Source organism: Sarcophilus harrisii, chromosome 5 (assembly GCF_902635505.1).
Source record: "Sarcophilus harrisii chromosome 5, mSarHar1.11, whole genome shotgun sequence".
In the NCBI taxonomy this organism is placed as follows: domain Eukaryota; kingdom Metazoa; phylum Chordata; class Mammalia; order Dasyuromorphia; family Dasyuridae; genus Sarcophilus; species Sarcophilus harrisii.
The window spans coordinates 80,660,224-80,681,952 of NC_045430.1; positions in this window are offsets into that span (position 1 = coordinate 80,660,224).

Genomic DNA, 21,729 nt, shown 5'->3' on the forward strand with positions numbered 1-21,729 from the left:
CTTATCCACTTTTTTGTTTCCTCAAATTTCAAGCAAAGTGCTCTTTTTGTAGTACCATTCAATGCTTCTTTAAAACATGAATAAATTTTATGCATGAAATGAATGGACTCAACTCCTACTGAAAAAGTTCAAGTCACAAAATAAATCCTGAATTGCATTGTGGAGTAAGCTTGTTCCTAAATGTATCAGTCTAATTTTCCCTTTTTAGTTCCACAGGTTACAGAACAAAAAAAATCTTACTCAACTATCTAAAAATTGTATTCTAAAATTTTAGAATAAAAAACATCTTACTCAACTCAAGAAAGTTGCAGAGTTGTGATTCAGAGATCTAAAGTTCAGAGAAGCCTTCCTGTATTTCTAGAATTTCCTTTAATAAACATAACTAAAAAATTCTAATTATTGAGTTGAAAAAGCAATATGGAAAAGAAGTAGGATCATAGAAGTAATAGACAATTAGATCTAGAATCTAGGATATCTCAATTCAAATCCAGCTCCCAATCTGATTCTGAGGAAGTCATCTGACTTTAGACTATCTCAGTTTTCTCAACTGTAAAATGGTGATAATAATAGCATCTATTTCTCAGGTTTGTTGTGAAAATAAAATGTTACCATTTGTAAAGTGCTTTACAAGTCTTAAAGTACTATCCTTGTATTAACATTATTATTGTTTTGTTTGTTACTGACTGTATTATATTGGATAAAGAAGAAAATTTAAATTGAGAATATGGCAAAGAATTTGGTTTTAAATATTAGCTTTTCTACTTACTACTTGTATGATTTTAGGCAACCCACTTTCCCTTCCTAGGTTTTAGTTCTCTCAATTGTAAAATGAGAGAGTTGCCTAAATCTCCAAGACCCTCTGATACAGTTCTAAAAGTAGGATACTCTCTATCCAAGTTCACACTCCTCTTTCCCTTTGATCTTTCTGTCTTAAATGTTTCTTCCAATTTCTAAATCCTGTAATCAAGGAAATATTCAGAGATCCAAAAGAAAAAAAAAGTTGTGTGTGTATGTATTTTTTAAAGAATATCGATAGGTAAGTGACTTAGAAAATAAATTTTTGACTTATCAGTTGTTTACCTTTGCCAGCAATGCCAATAGTCTTCCTCGTTACATTAAATTGGGAAAGGGCATTTTTTTAAAAAATGACAAATGTTTTTCTTTTCAAATGGAACTTTCTTCCATTTTGACTTTTCTTTTTTTTGATTTTTGCTTTGTTTAAAAAAAGTTTCTTACTCCAACCCTGGCAACATTATCCTTACTTGAAAATGAATGTTGATTAAAATGGATTTTCTATCATTTGTATAGGGAAGACACGATACATAATTGGTTGTGAAATTTAAGTGAGAGTGGTGTGTGAATTGATTTCTTAAAGAGAAATGTGCTTGTTTAAGGTCACTACTTTATTCATGCATCATTTATTACCCCTGGTGACACTATATTACTTTTTCAAAGTTATTTCAAAGCCAGAAGCCAATAAGGAGGAAGGCTCAAGTTGATCAAGCATATGCCTTATTAGCATTCTTACAGGCTTTTTTAAAAGGAAGTTTCACTAAATGAATTCACCAGGGAGTCTCCTGTGCATGGATCAGTTTCTCTATAAATCTTTTGCTGTAAGATTTGGAATTATGAATGTGCAACCAATAGACTTTTCTCAAAGATTGATTTTATTCTGATTTCAACATACTAATTTATTTCACTGGGATATATTGTAAGCAATATCATCCTTGGGTTTTAAAATTCAGAGTTACTGACAGACCCATGCCTAAAGTATAACTATAATGCAGAGAGATTCAGAAGTCAATATGGAAATTACCTCAACTATGAATTATTGGAACCAATTTATATACACCCAAATTGCATGGCAATATTAGTAAGAATGAAATACCTTAATAGATTCTAAAATTATCATTAAAAATATGCCTGGGTGGTTTGCACAAGCAGTTATTAGACTCATGTTGCTTTTGGACTTGAGGAACTTTGATATTTCTATTTCTGAGGTAGGTTAAAAAATTCTCTCAGAAGCTAGAACATAGAATCTCTCATATGAAAATATTTTGGGTTTTGCTGTTTTATATTACAATCTGATCTTCTATAGAATTATTTCCATATCTAGTCAATTCTGCATTATATATACAAGTGCTTATTTTCCTTCATTTTTTGATCTCTCTTAAATTAGCTTCCCTGGCCTCCTATCGATACTGCCAAGTAACTGTCCTATGTTTATAGGCTTCTTGGAAAAGGGACAAGGAGTGATCTGAACTTGTACTTCTAGAGATTCCACAATCAGCTCAAAGATGTGGCACATGAAAATCCAGTGGCTAAGTTTAGATTGTATCAGAATCAGTTGGACTTTCTCAGAGAAATAAATGATAAATAGATTAAGCCTAAATGAATCACTTAACCTCTCTAATGCTCAGTTAATTTACCTTTAAAATGAGATTAACAATACACACTGTGACTATTTTATGTAATGTGCTCTCATAGCATTTATTATTACCAGTCTCTCTTGATTCCTAGGCCTTTGCAGTGTCAACTAATTCTACCAACTCGCTTCTTCTGAGGCCTTCAGAGGCCTCTGGCCATGATTTCTTAAATTGTAGTTTAATAACCGATAGTGTGCTCAAGAACAACCAGCAAAGTGCAAATTTAAAGCCTTTATTATACCTACTCACATAATTCCCTGACTTGTTAACTCTCCCTAGTGAACATCTGGTCCAAAGACCCACGTGTTCACTATCAACCTCATTAACTCTCTTGGCTATCCATCCACTTAGCTCGGCTACCCCAGGATAAAGAGAGCTGCCTGCAGTGGGCTTATAGAGGGTCTGGGAGGTCACACACACAGCCAATCAGCAAGAGAGCACTTTCTCCCGTTAAGAAGCTATCTTGATATGGACAGGATCCCACCCAAGGGGCAGTCCTATACCCACAGAGATTACTTACAGGCCACTCAAATCTCCTATTGCACTGTGGCCACCCATTAAAGGGCCCTTACACTTTTACAAAATTTTTGTAACAAAAGAATATGTAGAAAAAAATAAAAATAAAGTTCCAGATGAATGTGAATTGTTAGTGTTGTCATATAAATCATATAATTTTGTTCTCATCTTTACTTTCAATGGAACATAAAGAGAAATAATCCCAGGATGACTTACTATTCTGTGATTATTCTTTTTAAAGAACATGCACACATACATATGTAATTGAATAAAAGTATTAGGATACAGAATTATCTTCTAGAAAATTCTTTAAGAGTCAGCACAGTAGCTCCATTAGAAGTATATCTTCAGATCCAAGGAGGTTTTAATTTCTTCTGCTACATTTCTATACAGTTAATATCTCATTATACGTGAATTAAAATCTTTGAATGTTTGATATAGCAGCAACTACTGAAAATTTCCTTCTTAATTATTTTTGGATAATTGTTTTGCCTGGCTGATTATGGGCAATAATTGAATCTGAAGACTACAGTTGTCATATGGTTTATCTATTGAATCTTCAAGGATAATATGTTTTCCCACAATATTTTACATAGTTTATAGTCATCATTTCTTACATTGCAATAATATTTCATTACATTCATGAACTAAAATTTAATTTTCTATTCTCCAGTCAAGGCATTTGTACAGATCATTGCTTAAAGAAGAAAAAAAGTGATGCTGTGAAAACTGTATTTTGGAACCTTGCTTTCAATTTTTGACCTTTTGACTGTGGTATGTGTCTAAAAGAAAGATCTTCTAAATCAAAAGTCAGTTTCTTAGTATAATTTCAAATTGATTTCTAGAATGTGTGACTCAACAGCTCCATCAACAGTGTCTTTTTTTTTTTTTTTTGCCAATTTGTCAAATTGTTTTGCTTTGTATTTTTCTTATTATTAGACAGACCAATATTTATGTAGTTGTTAAGAGTTGAAAACTTTACTTATATCCATTAACCAAATATTGGTCCAGGAATGACTTTTTATCATACACACACACACACACACACACACACACACACACATATATATATACATTTCTAAGACTTAATTCTGCTTCATCTCCATCCCTATATAGCACCATTTCATCAAGTTTTTGCACAAGCTCAGTGCACATATTTGTGTATCTGAAATGCCTTGTAATATTTTATTATATTTATGCTCCTAATTTAACTGTTCATCAATTGTTAGAACTTGAGATAACTTCCAGATTTTTTGTTTGTTTTTGCCATCAGATATGATGCTGCTGTTGAAGTATATATTCCCAACATTATAGTTATTTGGTCATAAGATGATTGTTTTTATAACTTTTATTGTATGTTACCATACTCTCTCCCAAAAGGGCTCTTCAGGTTTATAATTCCACCAATAATAATTGATTTTACTTGAATGAATATACTTGCTTCTCTAACATTATTCTATTATTACATTTTGGTACTTCAATTTTTGAAATTTGATGCCAGCTCATTTTTGTCAATTTGAAACCTGGCACATACCTCAAAGAATTTAACACTATGTTTGCCACATAATAAGAATTTAATAAATATTTATTGACTTTAATTTACAGTTCTTTAATATTTTTATGGTCAATAATTTTTTCAAATGATTGTTTCTTATTTTGAAAACTTCATATGTTTAGTCATTAGTTCATCATATATTATAGTTATCAAGGTTGAATATGTCATGTATCTTTTCCAAAAATATTTTTTCTCATTTTTGGTAAATTCAGTTATTTTGTTTTCATTTACATATATGTATAATTTTAAAATAATGAAGAATACAATTTTCCAATAATGCTTATCATTTTCTGAAATGAAATAAATTTATCTTCAATCTGCAACTGACAATAAACGATTCTCTCCATTTACTTACTTTCTCAGGGAAATTGTTTTTATATCTGAGTTTCTCAACCACCTAAAATTCACTGTGGTATTTTGTGCAATCGTTTCAATTCTTTTTGAGGTTTCTCATTTATGTCTGACTTAAAAGATGTTTCATACCTGAAAATCCTATTGCAATCTACTTTCATGCCATGAAATCTACTCTTTCAAATAATATATTCAAAGATATACTCAATATATTATATAATCCCTATATATAGAAATATAATATATATTCAATGTTCTATATTCAATGTAATTCAACATATTCAAAACAAAATAATATATTCAAAATCCCGAAATAATGCACACTGATTGAGCAGAATCAAAAAAAACATTGTATACAACATTAAAAACACTTTGAGTAAATAAGACATTTGGACTATTATAAAAGCTCATATTAACTACAAATGAGAAATAATTGACAAAAATATGTATATATAGAATTATTTTAGATAGATAGATACATACATATTTATGTATAATGGAAGGCATCTTTTTTTAATTAAACTTTTTATTTTGAAAACATATGCATAGATAATTTTCAACATTCACCCCTGCAAAACTTTGTGTTCTAATTTTTCCCATCCCTTCCTCCACCCTCTCTCAAAGATGGCAATATATGTTAAACAGGTTTGATTCTTCTAAACATATGTGCACAATTATCATGCTGCACAAGAAAAATCAGCTCAAAAAGAAAAATATTAAGAAAGAAAACAAAATGCAAACAAATAAAAGAAAAAAGAATGAAAACATTATGTTGTAATACTATATGATGACCAGTTCTGATGGACCAGGCCATCCTCAGCAATGAGATCAACTAAATCATTTCCAATGGAGCAGTAATGAACTGAACCAGCTATGCCCAGAAAAAGAACTCTGGGAGATGACTAAAAACCATTACATTGAATTCCCAATCCCTATATTTATGCACACCTGCATTTTTGATTTCCTTCACAAGCTAATTGTACAATATTTCAGAGTCTGATTCTTTTTGTACAGCAAAATAATGTTTTGGTCATGTATACTTATTGTGTATCTAATTTATATTTTAATATATTTAACATCTACTGGTCATCCTGCCATCTAGGGGAGGGGGTGGGAGGGTAAGAGGTGAAAAATTGGAACAAGAGGTTTGGCAATTGTTAATGCTGTAAAGTTACCCATGCATATATCCTGTAAATAAAAGGCTATTAAAAATAAAATAAAATAAAATAAAATAAAAAAAGAAAACATTATGTTGTGATCCACACTCAGTTCCCACAGTCTTTTCTCTGGCTGCAGATGGCTATCTCCATCACAAAACCATTGGAACTGGCTTGAATCATCTCATTGTTGAAAAGAGCTGCATCTATCAGAATTGATCATTGTATAATCTTGCTGTTGCCATATATAATACTCTCTCCTGATTCTCCTCATCTCACTTAGGATGAGTTCATTTCTCCAGGCCTTTTTGAAACAATCTTGCTGATCATTTCTTATAGCAAATAAATATATCATAACATTCTCATAATGGTAGCCATCTCTAAAGCAGAAAGAGTGAGAAAAGGCAGAAAAAATTTACATGATAACTATTATATATTTAAAAGGAAGAATAAGTTGTACACAATAGATTTGGAGTTTCATGTACAATTATCTTTTTATGATGCTATGTCATGGAAATTCTTGTTTTAGTCCATGAATTAAAAATTGAATAAAAATTTACAAACAACATATTAAAAATCCAAATAATTTTTGAGTGTGAATCAGAAATAATTTTGCATCCAACTTTTCATATTTCTTGCAGTTTAAAAATCAGTGACTCCAGTTTGGCCAAATAATATATTCTCCTTCCATGGATTCCTTTAATGAAGCTGATGAAGAATTTTGAATGTCTTTTATTTCAAGCATTGAGAATTAAGGTAGTCTTAACATAATCTATTAGTGTTTTCTATTTTTCTAATATCAACATCTTATTCTTTTTGGAGAAAAATGCACAAAGGAAAAGGTAAAAGGAAAAATAATACATGTGATCAAAACACAACAAATTGCAAATACTAAAATTTTTCAAAATCTAAACAACTCTAATAGAATATTGCAGCAACATTTCCTCTAGTTCCATAAAATCAGTTCAGTTGAACCAAGCTAACATTTCAATCACATCAATATCTATTGTTAAAACATAAAAGTAAAACAAAATGAAGAATATCATTTAAGTAACAAAATCAAAGAATTGTCCATTCTCATTAAAAATTCATTTTAAAAAATCTTCTTAAATTGAATTTGATTAGATTATTTACTGTCTATGTATTATTAAAAGATATGCTTTAGAATAACCATATCCTCAACATAATTCTTAAAGTTTTAAATGTATCACAAAATTACTTGGATCTAAGATGTTTTCTTACAACAAATCTTTGAATGTGATTGCCTCTAAATTAAATGAAATTAGAAAGAAGAAAGATTAAGCCCAGGCAGATTGCAATAAAATAAGAAACAAAGAAGTTCTTTAGATAGATATGTTTGATATTCTGCTGATCTAACACTTAATGAATTGCTCAGAAACAGAAGCTATATAAAAATGACAATTGGCAAGGAACAGTAGTTATATTCAGCTGCAACCAAAAATAACTCCTCCCTTTAAAAGGGATTCCTTTAAAAATATATAATTTCCATAAAAATATAAAAACCTGACCTGTCCTGAATCTATTTACATAAATCATCTCCATTCTTTAAGAAACAAGAATTTCTTTCATATCTATGGTTAGGCCTTTAAAAATTAGCAATGGCTTCTGCATACAGTTTTGCAAAATTCAAGAGATCCCTAGAGAAAATTTTGTTTCAAGCCCTGGTTCTCTGACCTGCAAAGATAAGAGCATTACCATTGTATTTAATTGGCTGCTTAGTTTTCTTGCTGATTTTTTGTTTATTGTGCTGTGGGTTTTTTTTTTTTTCCAATAGCAGGATAAAAGATATACCTCTATAATTGTTGCTTTGGAGTTTCTTGTTATTCCTTTATTCTCAGAATTGTCATAATGCAAATTTGTAGAGAACTGGTGGCTTTTTATTAATGACTGAGAAAAATTACATACTGCTTTCAATAATTGTGTAACAACCAAACATTATTTGGCCAATGATCTTTATGTCCTTGGTTGGTGAAGATAGTTTCGTATCATAAACAAGAAATTATTTCTATGGAAATAGAATTGAAAATAGAAATAGAAAAACTGGAAGGAATAGTATTGTTTGTACCAACATTTTTATAAGAATGATTCTTGTGCCAAAGCAAAAATCTGGAAACAAATTGGGTGCCCATCTGGCATTCTATTGTATTGTAATAGTCATGGCTATATGGAAATCAGAGAAGCATGGGAAGACATGTCTGAAATGATTTGAAATAGAAAACAATCAGAACAAGATATACAAAGAATATAATAATGTACATACAATACCACCAAGATAAGCTAACCCAAGATTCAATGCAACTATCAATATTGATTGCAAAGAATATATAATGAAGCACACCTCCTTTCTCTCTCTTGACTAGAGGAGTATGGGAAATATGGGTACAGATTATTAACTATGCAGTCTGATAGAGTAAGTTTCTTACATTATATCAATCAGTTTAATTTTTGTTGCAAGAGAGATTTCTATTAGAAGCATAAATGGGACATTAGTAGTTTGAAACAACAATAAAAACAAAATAATAAAATTATTTTTGAATTATTATTACCTTTAATTAATATTGAATAAATGAATATTCATATTAAAAAATTCATATTTACATGGTAGTTTTGGTGACAGAGTCATTCATATTTACATGGTAGTTTTGGTGACAGAGTCATTCAGATATGAGGTAGGTAGAAAGTTTCATTCTAGAGATGAGGAAACAGGTAAGAGAAGTACTTATCCAGCACAATAACTTCTAAGTGGAGGACCCAGAGCACATTGTACTACATAATTTTCCATCTTCTTCTTGTTAGTTTCCATTTCAAAAGGTAACATTTTTTGATAACATCCTTAAATTCAAAAGATATATCTAGAGTATCACTCCAGAATATGGGCTGCATGTGGCCAACAAGCCATGGGTTTGCCATCTCTTCTAAATCAGAGTATTATAGGCCAGAACTCTGTACTTAAAACAAAGATTCTTACAAGATGCTAATTCAGTGGAATTGATGAGGCAATGAATGGTTATCTAGTTTAGCATGGTGATAAATAGTTCTCTAAATTCAGTATGATTGATTTAATCTTACATCAAATAATGGTTTCCTAGTGATATAATGATTGGTTTATACTCAAAATAGAGCATATAAAACTGTGACAAACAGCCAGAAGGAGAGACAAGAGACAGACTAAGAAGGGCTTGGAGAGAGACTCAGAAGGGCCAGACACAGATTCAAAAGGGACAGAGTCAGATTCATTCACTTCATCTCACTGTATCTTGGTGCCTGGCCTCCTGCACTTCCTCCAATGAGACCAAGGCCGGTATCAAAGACTCTTTAGAAAGCTGACCCAGGCCCCAGCCAAGGAAGTGAAGGAGATAATAAAGGACTTTTAACACCCTGGCTATTCTAGTGGTGATTACTGAAAAAAAGGCTGCTCCCAAGACCTCCAGAAAACCATTAAGAACACTATATCAAAGGATTTAGTGAGATGATTGTTGCTTCTGCCAAATGGAAATCAATGTATGTATTTTTTTTTTCCAATGGCAATTAGGTCTTGGAGTGTAGAGAGCCTTGGCACTGAAATCAGGAGGATCTGAATTCAAATTCAGACTCAGTTATTTATTAAACTATGTGACTCTGAGCAAGTCACTTAACCATATTTGCCTCAGTTTCCTCATATATAAAATGAGCTGAAGAAGGAAATGGCTAACCATTCCAGTCATTTTGTCCAACTGCATGCCTCTATCATGCCTAACTTGTATAAAATTCTATTTATCTCCTTAACTTCTTTCTTGTTTATGTTGTGGTTTAATTTATCTAAAAACAATAGAAATTTTTTAAAATGAGACTCATTGAAAAATAAATACATCTATACAAAAAGAAATCCTAATATACATGTAACAACAACATATTACCAAAAATAACTTTAATGATATATGAAAAGATCAAAATTGTTTTAGAATTTTATCAATCTATCTCACAATATAAAAGTATTAGACAAGATTTATAAAGCTTACAAACTTGCCTATGATGCTAAAGGAATGTTCAAATGTAAATTGAAACATGATATAGTAGCACCAGGAATTATGAATGTTGAGCTACAATTATCTCCTTGAACAGAATAAGGGGCGCTGTAAAATATATGACAGCATAATGGTAACTTAAGCCACCTCTTGTTTAACTTCCATTTGCATAGGTATAACAAATAAGCTGCCAGACTATAGAGTTCAGTAGTTAATTGCATTATCACATTTACGGGGAGTTGAACTGCCACACAAGAATATCACAGGTGGTTTAAGCATCCTTCTATAGTAACATTTCAGCATGCCAAATTTATTTAAAGCCAGCAGAGAAGAATTTTATAAAATTTAGTAGGGTAAAAGTCTCTATTATTTCTTTTCTCTAAAATATCTACTTTTCTTCTTTCTTCTTTTCTCTCTTCTTTCTTCCTTTCTTTCATCCCTCCCTTCCTTTCTCTTCTCTTCCTCCATCTTCCTTTCTTCTCCCTCCTTTCCTCTTCCTTCCTTCCTTCCTTTCTTCCTTCCTTCCTTCCTTCCTTCCTTCCTTCCTTCCTTCCTTCCTTCCTTCCTTCCTTCCTTTCTTCCTCTCTCTGTCCTTCCCTCAGTCCCTCCCTCTCTCCCAATCTCTGCCATCAAGGGGCTTATGAGGGAGGGAGGTTTAAAAAACCTGGAAAGGTAGGAAGGAACCAGGTTAGGAAGGACCTTTAAAACCCAAACTAAAAGTTTTATATTTGGAGCTGGAGATAACAGAAAGCCTCTAGAGTTTTTAAAATAGTGTGAGTGGGATGGGGTACTGTGACATGGTGTAACTTGAGCTCTAAGATCACTTTGACATAGACTGAAGTGCAGAGATATTTGAGAGAGAGAGAGAGAGAGAGAGAGAGAGAGAGAGAGAGAGCAACCAATAAGTTACTACAATAGTTCAGACATGCGAGTGATATGGGTTTGTATCAGGATTTTGGGTTTGAGACTATGGGCACAAAGAAGAGAAGGGAGGTTTAAATAAGAAATATTAGGAAGATATACCTCCTCTATAACATATCACTGAGAGTGATATTGTAATTTTTATATCTTTATAGAAATATATTTTCTTTATCATCTATTGTCCTGTAGAATATGACTTCTCATTGGACAAATGTGTGTGTGTGTTTGTATCCACATTTAATTTCTGATATTGAATATATTTAATAAGTATACTATTCATTGGATAACTGAATATAGTTGATTCAATTCTGCAAAAAATTGTGAATGAATTAATTTTTACACATTATTAAATTATTCAGACAATTCCAATTTTGTCACTATTGCTGATAAAAAAAAGTTCATTTGAATTTTTTGACCTCTTTTTCTGAGTGACATTCCATGACTCCTTTTATTAATGTTATATGAAAACAATTCCTTTAAAATTGATGTATTCTCATTATTTCCTAACATTTCAAGCTATTATTCACATTCATAGCAATTTAATTTTTACTGAGTGAATTGAATGAATTTTCTTTCATTTAAATTTAATGATTTACTGCTCTTATTTTCTTTTTTTTCCTCTTTCTTTTCTTTCTTTCTTTCTTTCTTTCTTTCTTTCTTTCTTTCTTTCTTTCTTTCTTTCTTTCTTTCTTTCGGATTCGGATGGAATTTTCCATCAAAAGTTTATTGGGATTGCTTTGGATCATTGAACTGTTGAAAAGAACCAAGTCTGTCACAGTTAATCATCATGCAATCTTGTTGTCATTGTATGTAATGTATTACTAGTTCTGCTTGTTTCACTAAGCTTCAGTTCTTGTAAATTTTTCCAGACCTTTTTAAAATCACCTTATTCGCCATTTTTAAATAGAACAATAATATTCTCTTACTTTCATATACAATTACTTATTCATAACTTCTTCCTTAATTGATGGACATCTACTCATTTTTTAATTCTTTGCCAACACAAAAAGAGCTGTTACAAACATTTTTTCGCATGTGGGTCCTTTTCCTTCTTTTATGATTTCTTTGGGATATAGCTCAGTAGTAGCACTGCTGGATCAAAGGGAATATACAGTTTTATAACCCTTTAGGCATAATTCCAAATTGCTTTACAAAATAGTCAGATCATTTCATAACTCTACCATTAATGCATTAATTTTCCAGTTTTCTCACATCCCCTCCAACATTTATCATTATCTTTTCCTTTCATTTTAACCAATCTGAGATGTGTGAGGTGGTGTTTTAGAATTGCTTTAATTTGCAGTTCTCTAATTAATGTGATTCAGAGCATTTCTTCAAAAGGTTATATGTGGCTTTAATTTATTCATCTGAAAATTGTCTGTTCATAATCTTTGACCATTTATAAATTGAGGTATGATTATTTTTAACCCTCATTGGAGACATGGATACATGGCTGCATATGCATATATGCATGCATGAATTCAAATATGTAAATGTATATTTTTACATCCATACCTATCTATATGCATACATGTGCTTTTATGTATTTATATATGTATATATGTGTTATGTAGTCATTATATAAGCATATATATATATATATATACAATAAGAGATATATAATTATTACATGTAATATACATGAGTGTGTGGAGATAGATATTTCTGCACATGCATTTGTACAAATATACAAATGGTATGAATGCTAGGTTGAAAATAGTGACCTTAGTTCACTCATTTACCTATTTATTTTAGCTCAAATTCATTTGTATGCCAAAGCAGAGAGAATCTTAAGAATTGCTAACACTAAGTCAGATAGCTACCTGGAAAAAATATTGTGATCAAAGCCTTAATAAGCCTGAGTACACCCTACCTGATTTGTATTTTCTAGCAATGGTATGTCTAAGACAAAAAAATCTTATCATGGAAGATTTTTCTAGTCATACCTAATAAGATTGGAAATTTAATGGTTGACAAGAAGTCTTTAAGAGGTGAAAACTAGAAATTGACAGTCAGAATTATTGCCCAGCCTCTACATAAAAGGATTGTAGAGTTTGGAATACGATATTCTGGAGAGCAAAAGAACTGGGATTGCAACCAAGAATCACCTACCAAACAAAAATGTATGTATCTGATAGTTCAAAGGGAAAATTTGTATTCAATGAAATAAAGGATTGTCATCCATTTCTGGAGAAAAGACCAGCTCTGAATGGAAAATATGGTTTTCAAATATAAGATTTTAGAGAAGCATAAGGATTAAGATGAAAGGGAAATCATAAGGGACTTAATAAGGTAAACTATTTATATTCCTGCATAGGGAGATGATACTTGTAACTAATAAGAACTTTCTTGTCATTAGGGCAGTTAGAGTAAATACATATAATTGGAGGGAACAGGTGTGAGTTGAATGCAAAGAGACACATTAAGTCAAATTAAGAGGTGAGAGAGGAATGTATTGGGAGAAAGGGAAAGGAGGAGGTAAAATGAAGTAAGTTATCATACATAAAAGAGGCAAGACAAAGCTTTTACAGTGGAGGAAAAGAGGAAGGAGGTAACAGAGAGTGAGCTAACCTCATTCTTATAAAAATTTGCTCAAAGAGGGAATAATACATATACTCAATTGGATATAGAAATCTATCTTATCCTACAGGAAAATAGAAGAGGAAAAGGATAAGAAAAGATTCTATCATCAGATAGAAGGGTGAGTAAATTAAGTCAGAAACAAAACCCTTTAGAGAAGTAACAAGGAAAGGAAGGAGAGAAAATAGAATAAAAAAGGGAGGAAAGCAACATTAATTGTGAAAAAAAAATTGAAGCAAATTTGTTTGATAAAGACCCCATTTTTCACACATGTAGAGAACTGAATCAAATTTATAAAAAAGTAAGAATCATTCCCCAATTGATAAATGATCAAAAGATATGAATAATTTTCAAATGAAGTAATCAGACCTATCTATAGCCATATAAATTGGAGAAATTATTAATTAAAACAATTCTGAAATACTACCATTTATCTATTAGATGGACTAATGAATAGAAAAGGAAAATGACAAATGTTGGAGAGGATGTGTTTGGGAGGATGAAACATTAATGCATTCTTGGTGAAGTTGTGAACCGAATTAAACATTTAGTAGAACAATTTGAAACTATGCCCCAAACCATACATATCTTTTCACCTAGCAATACCTCTACTAGGTCAGAATGCCAAAAGAAATAAAAAACAAACCAAAAAGAAAATGACCTATTTGTACAAAAAACATTTGTAGCAACATTTTTTTCCTAGTGACAAATCACTGGAAATTGAGGGGATGCCCATCATTTGGGGAATGGCTGACATAACTATGGTATGTGATTATGATGAAATACTATTGTGCTAAAAGAAATAATGAGAAGAATGTTCTCAGATAGACCTGATAAAACTTCCATGAGCTGATTCAAAGTGAAATGCACTGAGTACAAAGTATCAGCAATATTGTAAGATGATCAGCTTAAATGACAAAACTATTTTCAACAATACAGTGAACCAAGTCAACTTTGAAGGACTTAAGCTGAAAAGTGCTATCCATACCCAGAGAAAGAACAGATAGTATCTCAATACAGTTTGAAGCATCTAAAATAAGGGGAAAAAAAAGAAAATCTTAGTTTTCAGACTTCTGAGGTTATGGGCAGGGTTGTAATGTACATTTTTCAGGATTGATGGCTTCAGGACTGTGCTCAGATCAAATCAACAAACATTTATTAGTCACTTGATATTTGCTAGTTACTGAGCTAAGCACTGAAGATACAAATGCAAGCAAAAAAAGAAAAATAGTCCAAGCCATCAAGGATATTACATTTTTTAAATAAATCTTTTTATTTTCAAAACATCTGCATAAATAATTTTCAACATTCACCCTTACAAAACCTTGTGTTCCAAATTTTTTCCTCCCTCCCCTCCTTTCATTCCCTCACCTAGATGTCAAGTAATCCAATATATCTTAAACATGCAATTATTTTATATATATTTCCACAAAGATCATGTTACACTGGAAAAATCAATTCAAAAAGAAAAAAAATTAAAAAGAAAACAAAATACAAGCAAACAACAACAAAAAAAAATGAAAATACTATGTTATGATCAGTTCCCACAGTCCTCTCTCGGGATACAGATGGCTCTCTTCATCACAAGCCCATTGGAACTGACTGAATCATCATTTGATCTTATTGTTGCTGTGTACAATGTTCTCTTGGTTCTATTCACTTCACTTAGTATCAGTTCATGTAGGTCTCTCCAGACCTTTCTGAAATCATCTGGGTAATCATTTCTTATAGAATAATATTTCATTACATTCATATACAGTCATTCCTCAACTAATGGGGATCCACTCAGTTTCCAAGGGAACTTACATTCTAATGAAGAAAGATTACACATAAAAGGGAGATGAAAAGAGGACCAGGAAGGTAACAACTGGGAGGCTAGGTACCAAGGTGAGAAGAAAATGTACTATAAATATCTTGGGTCCTTCCTTAAAATGGAAGGTAATGCTCAGAGAAGCAAATATAAATGAAAAGCATGATATAGTTTCCAGGAAACCCAGACTTTTCCTGCCAAGCTCATTTTCTTGTGGTGATATGCTAAAAACTTGTATTGCTAAAGAGTACTTCGATTGAGAATAGGGGCGAGAATGGGAGAGAAATATTCTCATCTTTTCTTGAGTGCTAGAGCAGTCCTAAAAGAGAGGAGTTAAGCTGTTTCTTCTCATTTTCTCTTAAGATACAGTAAGTGGACAGTTTTGATGCAATAAGATGCCCTATTATTTTTGTTGCCAAATTTCATCACTGAAGAGGAATCCAGAGTAGCTGATGCCATTTATGCAAAGTTTATGTCTTTCCCCCAAAAGCCAGAGTTCATGACCCAAAGAAAGGGAGCATAACACATGTTTGTTTCTATTGGAGGTATCTAAGCTAAAGTTATAGGTGATTGCATTGATGACCTCATCCCCTGATGATGGTGAATGAGAGGTGTGATTGTAACACTATTCAAAAAAAGTTGAAAATGATGGAAAGAATAGATTTTTGTCCAAGCTGAAAACAAGAAACCTTTTTTTTTTTAAAGTAATGTAAGTCCAGTCCTCATGGTCAGGCTTACAACTAATGTTTCAAGTGGAAATGTAGGCTTTTGAAAAAATATTTCTCTTTGAACTTACCAGAGACTAATGATGAACTGTTTTTTAAGGTAGTAATGAGGACATACATCCCATGCAGAAGCACTCAGTGAAATTATATTTAAGTTTTATTATCAGGCAAAAGTCTCAGTGTGGGTCATCATGTGTAAAACAGTTCCATTCTCTGAGTCATAAATATATGTCTAAAATTGTGACTAAATTAAGTGTCCATTAGATTTTAATAGCATGAATCTTGCCTCACATTGAAGTAATTTTCTTATATTGTTCAAGGTATTCATAGTATGCTTAAATTCTCACTGACAGATAGTGACATTTGAAGCTTTAATCCTCTTTGGTCACCCCCATAATTGGAGTCTCTAGGTGCAATAGGAAAGAGATTTTTGGTACAGAGTATTTGAAGGATCCTGCAGGAACAAAAGTCTGAATCTCAGAGCTATAGCTATGCATTCCTGTTTTCCTATCCTAGACTCTACACATTGTGTAGTCAGGGCAGGCAGCCTAAAGCTCATCTTCAAGTGATGGGGAGAGTAGGAATCTGACCCATGCTGGTGTTGGTAGGGAAGAAACATAAACCCTGGAACTTAAAGTCCCTAATGGGAAGACTGCATGGAGGATAGAGGAAGTGATCAGATCAGGAAGTGACAGAAATCCATCATAGCCAATATCTTGTAGTTTACCCTTACCTATTATTCTTGAAGGGCAACAAGTGCTATCAGTCCCCTAAATTTAGAATCCGTGGTCAAGGATCAGGTCATCTTGACCTAATTACTGTGACTGATGCTCTAGATATCACTCACTCATTGTAATCAAACTACTCACTTATTTAATGGTTAAGAAGGTAGCTTATTATAAATTTTATATATTTAATATGACAAAGAAATAAGAAATAAAAATGGCACTAAAACTTTAGGATCTATGGTTCTATAAATATGGGTATATCCCTCAATAATGTAGATTACAACTATTTTGTGTCTTTTTTTGTCTTCCCAATGTTTAACACAATACCTTGCTCACATTAAATGCTTGTTCTGAATGGCAACATTTCTTTATTTTAGTAAACAAATTTTTAAAATTATTTTTAATATAATTATATAAATAATATTATATATAACTATATATAAGTAATATAAATAAGAATATAAGTAATATAAATTATATTCATGAATGATCATCTTTTGTTTACTTTCCTATAGATTATTCTTATGTTCTCTGCTGTACACTTTTTTTTTTTACTTTGTCCTTTTTCCCTCCCATTCATTGCTCCCACCTCCCCCAAGCAGGCTACAGTTAAGCATGGCTATATTTAATAGATACACACACATGCCCACATACAAATATATATATATATATATATATATATATATATATATATATATATATGTATGTATCTATATTCACACCTATCCATAGACCCACTCACATATAAATATATCTATATGCACACATACATAGAGCAACATGCAAGCATATCTACATATACTCAAACACATATACACACACACACACATTTACCCACCTGTAAACATGCATCTAAAACAACATTACTATAGCTAACATATATGTAAATTTCTTTCTAAATTGAATCTTCAAGCTTGACTGTGTCTAAGATCAATGGTTACTAGTTGTACTTTTTTTTTCTAACAAATTCAACTTCTGATCTATGTCATGATGTTTATGCTCATCTCTTTTTTTCCTATCTCTTCAAAGTCTTCTACTTTAATTCTGTTCCTTAACTTGTTTTGCTATTACTTAATCTCCTCAGCCCATGGATCCTTCCCTTATCTTATTCTGTTCCTTTGCATTCCCTTCTGCTTTTCCCTCCCCCCTTATTTCATAATTGATTTTGGAGAGTGCTATACTTTTCATGTATATATGTAATATTGCTTATTTAACCTATTCATGATGCAAGCAGGTTTTCTGAACTATGACCTTCCTTCTCCCCCAAAGCCTCTGTGTCTATTCTTCCTCTAAGCCTCATTTGTAGAAATCTTTCCTTTGAGCTACCCAATTCTGAATAAACTTTTTTTTGTTATTGTCTGAAAAAGTCAAGGAATGGTTCATGTTTTGATGATGATACCCTTTCAACATAGCTATGTTGTTAAAATGACAAATGTCTTTCTCCAAGCTGGAGAATCCCCCAACTTTTAATGTTTAGTAGGACATAACAACGCTTTTTCAACTAGTGATCCTGTCTTCAGCAATGTGTTCACCTAACCACATTGGTTTGGCACTCTTGAGAAACAGTGTTATTTGGTGTTTATGGAAGGTATTCTTCCCCCTAATCATGCCATTATTAAAGCCACTGTAAAGAATAAATTAAAAGTATATATTGGTGAGATATACACACATCCATGTGAAGACCGTGTATTTTTAAATCAGCAGGAGTCAGGAATTCAGGTTAGGGGAAAATCATCAGTCTATTCTCAGTGAAGAAGGATCGGAGGTGGAAGAGAATTGGTAATAGCAATGTGTGCTGCTGAGTCAAGAAGCTAGCTGGATCAGCAGTCACACGACCAGCAGCTAGGAGAAAAGGAATCCAGGCCCAATCTCTCCCAGCTTCTCTTCCTGTTCCTCTCTCTGCCTCCACCCACCAAAATCGTCATTTCCCACAACACATCAGGACTTGCACCGAGGGGGCAAGGACCATTCTTTATCAATCATGTAAAGAGTATAGCCCAATTACACACCTCACGTTTTGAGACCTCAGCATCAACTCAAACTTCAGCCCATTACATCTCCCTTTCCTTTATTTTAGAACACAGGTGGTTGCCATCCCACTCCTCAGGAAGTAAGCCCCCAAGGAGGTGATCACACCCCCTGACTTCAGGAAAGCGTGAAAGCACTGGAGATGATCCGCCCTCCCCTGACATCTCAGGAAGGGAGATGAAAACACCAAAGGGAAGTGAGGGTTGCTAGTGGATTTCTGGGCTGAAGGGTCTTATTATGCACAAACCATCAGCATGGGAGGTATTACACAAGCACATACAATAACACAAGGCTATTAGGATGACTCCCACATATCAGGCTCGAGTGGTGTAACAAACATAATTGAATGTAAGAAGAAGAAAACAATATAAATCAACATGGTGTTGGAAAAGATCACCAGAAGTCCTAGAAGGAGGGTATATAAAAACATCACATCTTTTCAGCAGCCAAGAGATAGTCAAAAACCAATCTACCATTGTTTCACATGTCAGGAATCCAATGTTTCCCTGAGTTTTGAATGCTCAAAAGTCTTTTTGGTTGGGAATCCAATGATTCCAGCAGATTTTGAATCCTTAACAGTCTTTCACTTAGAGAATCCAATGATTCCTGAGATTTTTGTCCTATGTCTAGAAATCCAATGATTCCTGAGTTTTCAGTCCATGTCCAGAGAATCCAATGATTCCTGAGGGTTTTGAAAGTCCACAACAATCTTATGTCTCAAGAACCAATGATTCCTGAGGTTTTAAATCCAACAATCTTTGATGTCCAGGTCAAACCCATAATCCATGTCTTTCAATTGACACAATCAGCAACAGAACCACCCGATATTTCTTAGGTCTTCTCCTTTGTTTCAAGGGTCTGCTGTGTCTCTCTGCGATGGACAATGTGAATATGACTCATTGGTACCCATCTGATTCCTTTTCCACCTGTAGAGATACAAGAAAACCCTCTCCCCAAAGCGGTTAGTCTATCTGGTCCTTTCCATTCACCACTTTCTGGGTCTCTCCACATCACCTGGCAATTATCTAAAGAAAGTGGAGCTGCTCTCATGGGACACTGCCCTTCCGGTGGGTTATAAAACCTGTCTGCCAGAGCCAGTGCATCTTTGTCAAAATCAAGAAGTTAATAGTATAAAGGGCTAGATTTAGAAGTTCTCTAAGGTTACCTGTGGCTCCTTTCTTTTGTTTTGGAGGAGAGTCTTAATATCTCGTTTTCCCTCTACTATTCCTGTCCTTGAGGTTAAAAGGTATGCCCGTGGTGTGTAAAATTATACTGTGCAAAAAGTGTGCAAAATGTATCAAGTATAAAGCAGGACCATTGTCTGTTTTTATTGCTTGTGGCACAACATAATGGCAAATGCTTGTATGAGGAATTCAGTGACCACTGGGCTGTCTCTTTGCTGCTGGTATTGCAAAGTGAATCCGAAAAGGTGTCTACAATGTGGATGAAAGACAGATGACCAAAAGATTTATAATGGGTCACATCCATTTGCAGATTTCATTGGGTCTCAAACCACGAGGGTTCTTCCCTGGAGGCAGTGTAGGAGCGTGGAAAGGAAGGCAAGCTGTACAGGCTTTTACTAGGCTCCTAGCTTCCTCTCTTGTTATTCCAAATTGTAAACGTAAAGCCCGAGCAGCCTGATGATATTTAGAATGAGATGCCTGGGCTTCTTGGAACAAAGGGGTATTGACCAACATAGTTAGAAGGCTATCTGCCTTTGAATTGCCATCAAGTATGGGACCTGGAAGTCCACTATGAGAATGGACATGTAATATATAGATCTTACCTGGTGCTTTCTACTTGCTCTTGAAGTTTCTTAAAGAGCTGATATATATTAGAGGTTGCAAATTTTATTTGGGCTGTGGCAATTCTTTGTACCACACCTACTGAACAGGCCAAATCAGATATTATATCTTTGTCTCCTGGATAATATGTAAGAGCTAGAATGATCGCGTACAATTCATTCTGCTGAGTGGACTGAAAAGGAGTTCTGACTACTCTCTTTATAGTTAAATCATGAGAGTACACAGCACAAATATTATGTTTGGATGCATCCGTAAAGATAGTTGGTCCTTTAAGAGGAACTTTAGAAACTTTTTCTTCAAGAATCCATTGCCAATTATGTAATAGTCTAGTTATCTTTAATGGAGACCCATGTAAAAAATTTGGAGCCATAGCTAATAAAATTTGCCACTCTGGGATGGTCTCACAACACACATTAATTTGTGTTTTGGTATAAAAGGTGTATATCTTGTCAGGTCTTGTCCCAGTTAATTGTACTGCTCGCTTAGTGGCCTTTAATAAAATTCTAGCCACAAGCACTGGGTAGGTGTAAGGCTTTGTTCTGGTTGTGCCAGGAGGTTCACCCACTCTATCACACTGTCTCCTTGATGAAGGACTGCTGTGGGTGCCTTTTGTGTGGCAAAAACTGATATCTCCAAGGGTTTTTGAGTGAGTCTTTCAACCACATTGGATAAAGCCAGTTCAACTTCTCTCAAAGCCTTTGAGCTTCTTTTGTAAGCTGGGGTGGTGAATTTAAAGCACTGTCTCCCCTTAAAATGTCATATAATGGTTGTAACTGATAGGTAGTTAAACCTAACACTGGTTGCATCCATTGGATATCTCCTATCAATTTCTGAAAATCATTCAATGTGTTTAGTTTTTCTGTTCTTAAGGATAGTTTTTGAACTGTAAGCACCTTAGGGTATACTTCATATCCTAAATATTGAAAAAGGAGCATGTCTTTGAATTTTTTCTGGTGCTATGTATAATTTGTAATTCCTTAGTATTTCTATGGTCTTTTGTAGACATGCTTCTAACATTTGTTCCTCAGGTGCACATCCCAAGATATCATCCATGTAATGTAATAGGATAACTTTTGGGAATGCTTTTCTTACTGAGCAAAGC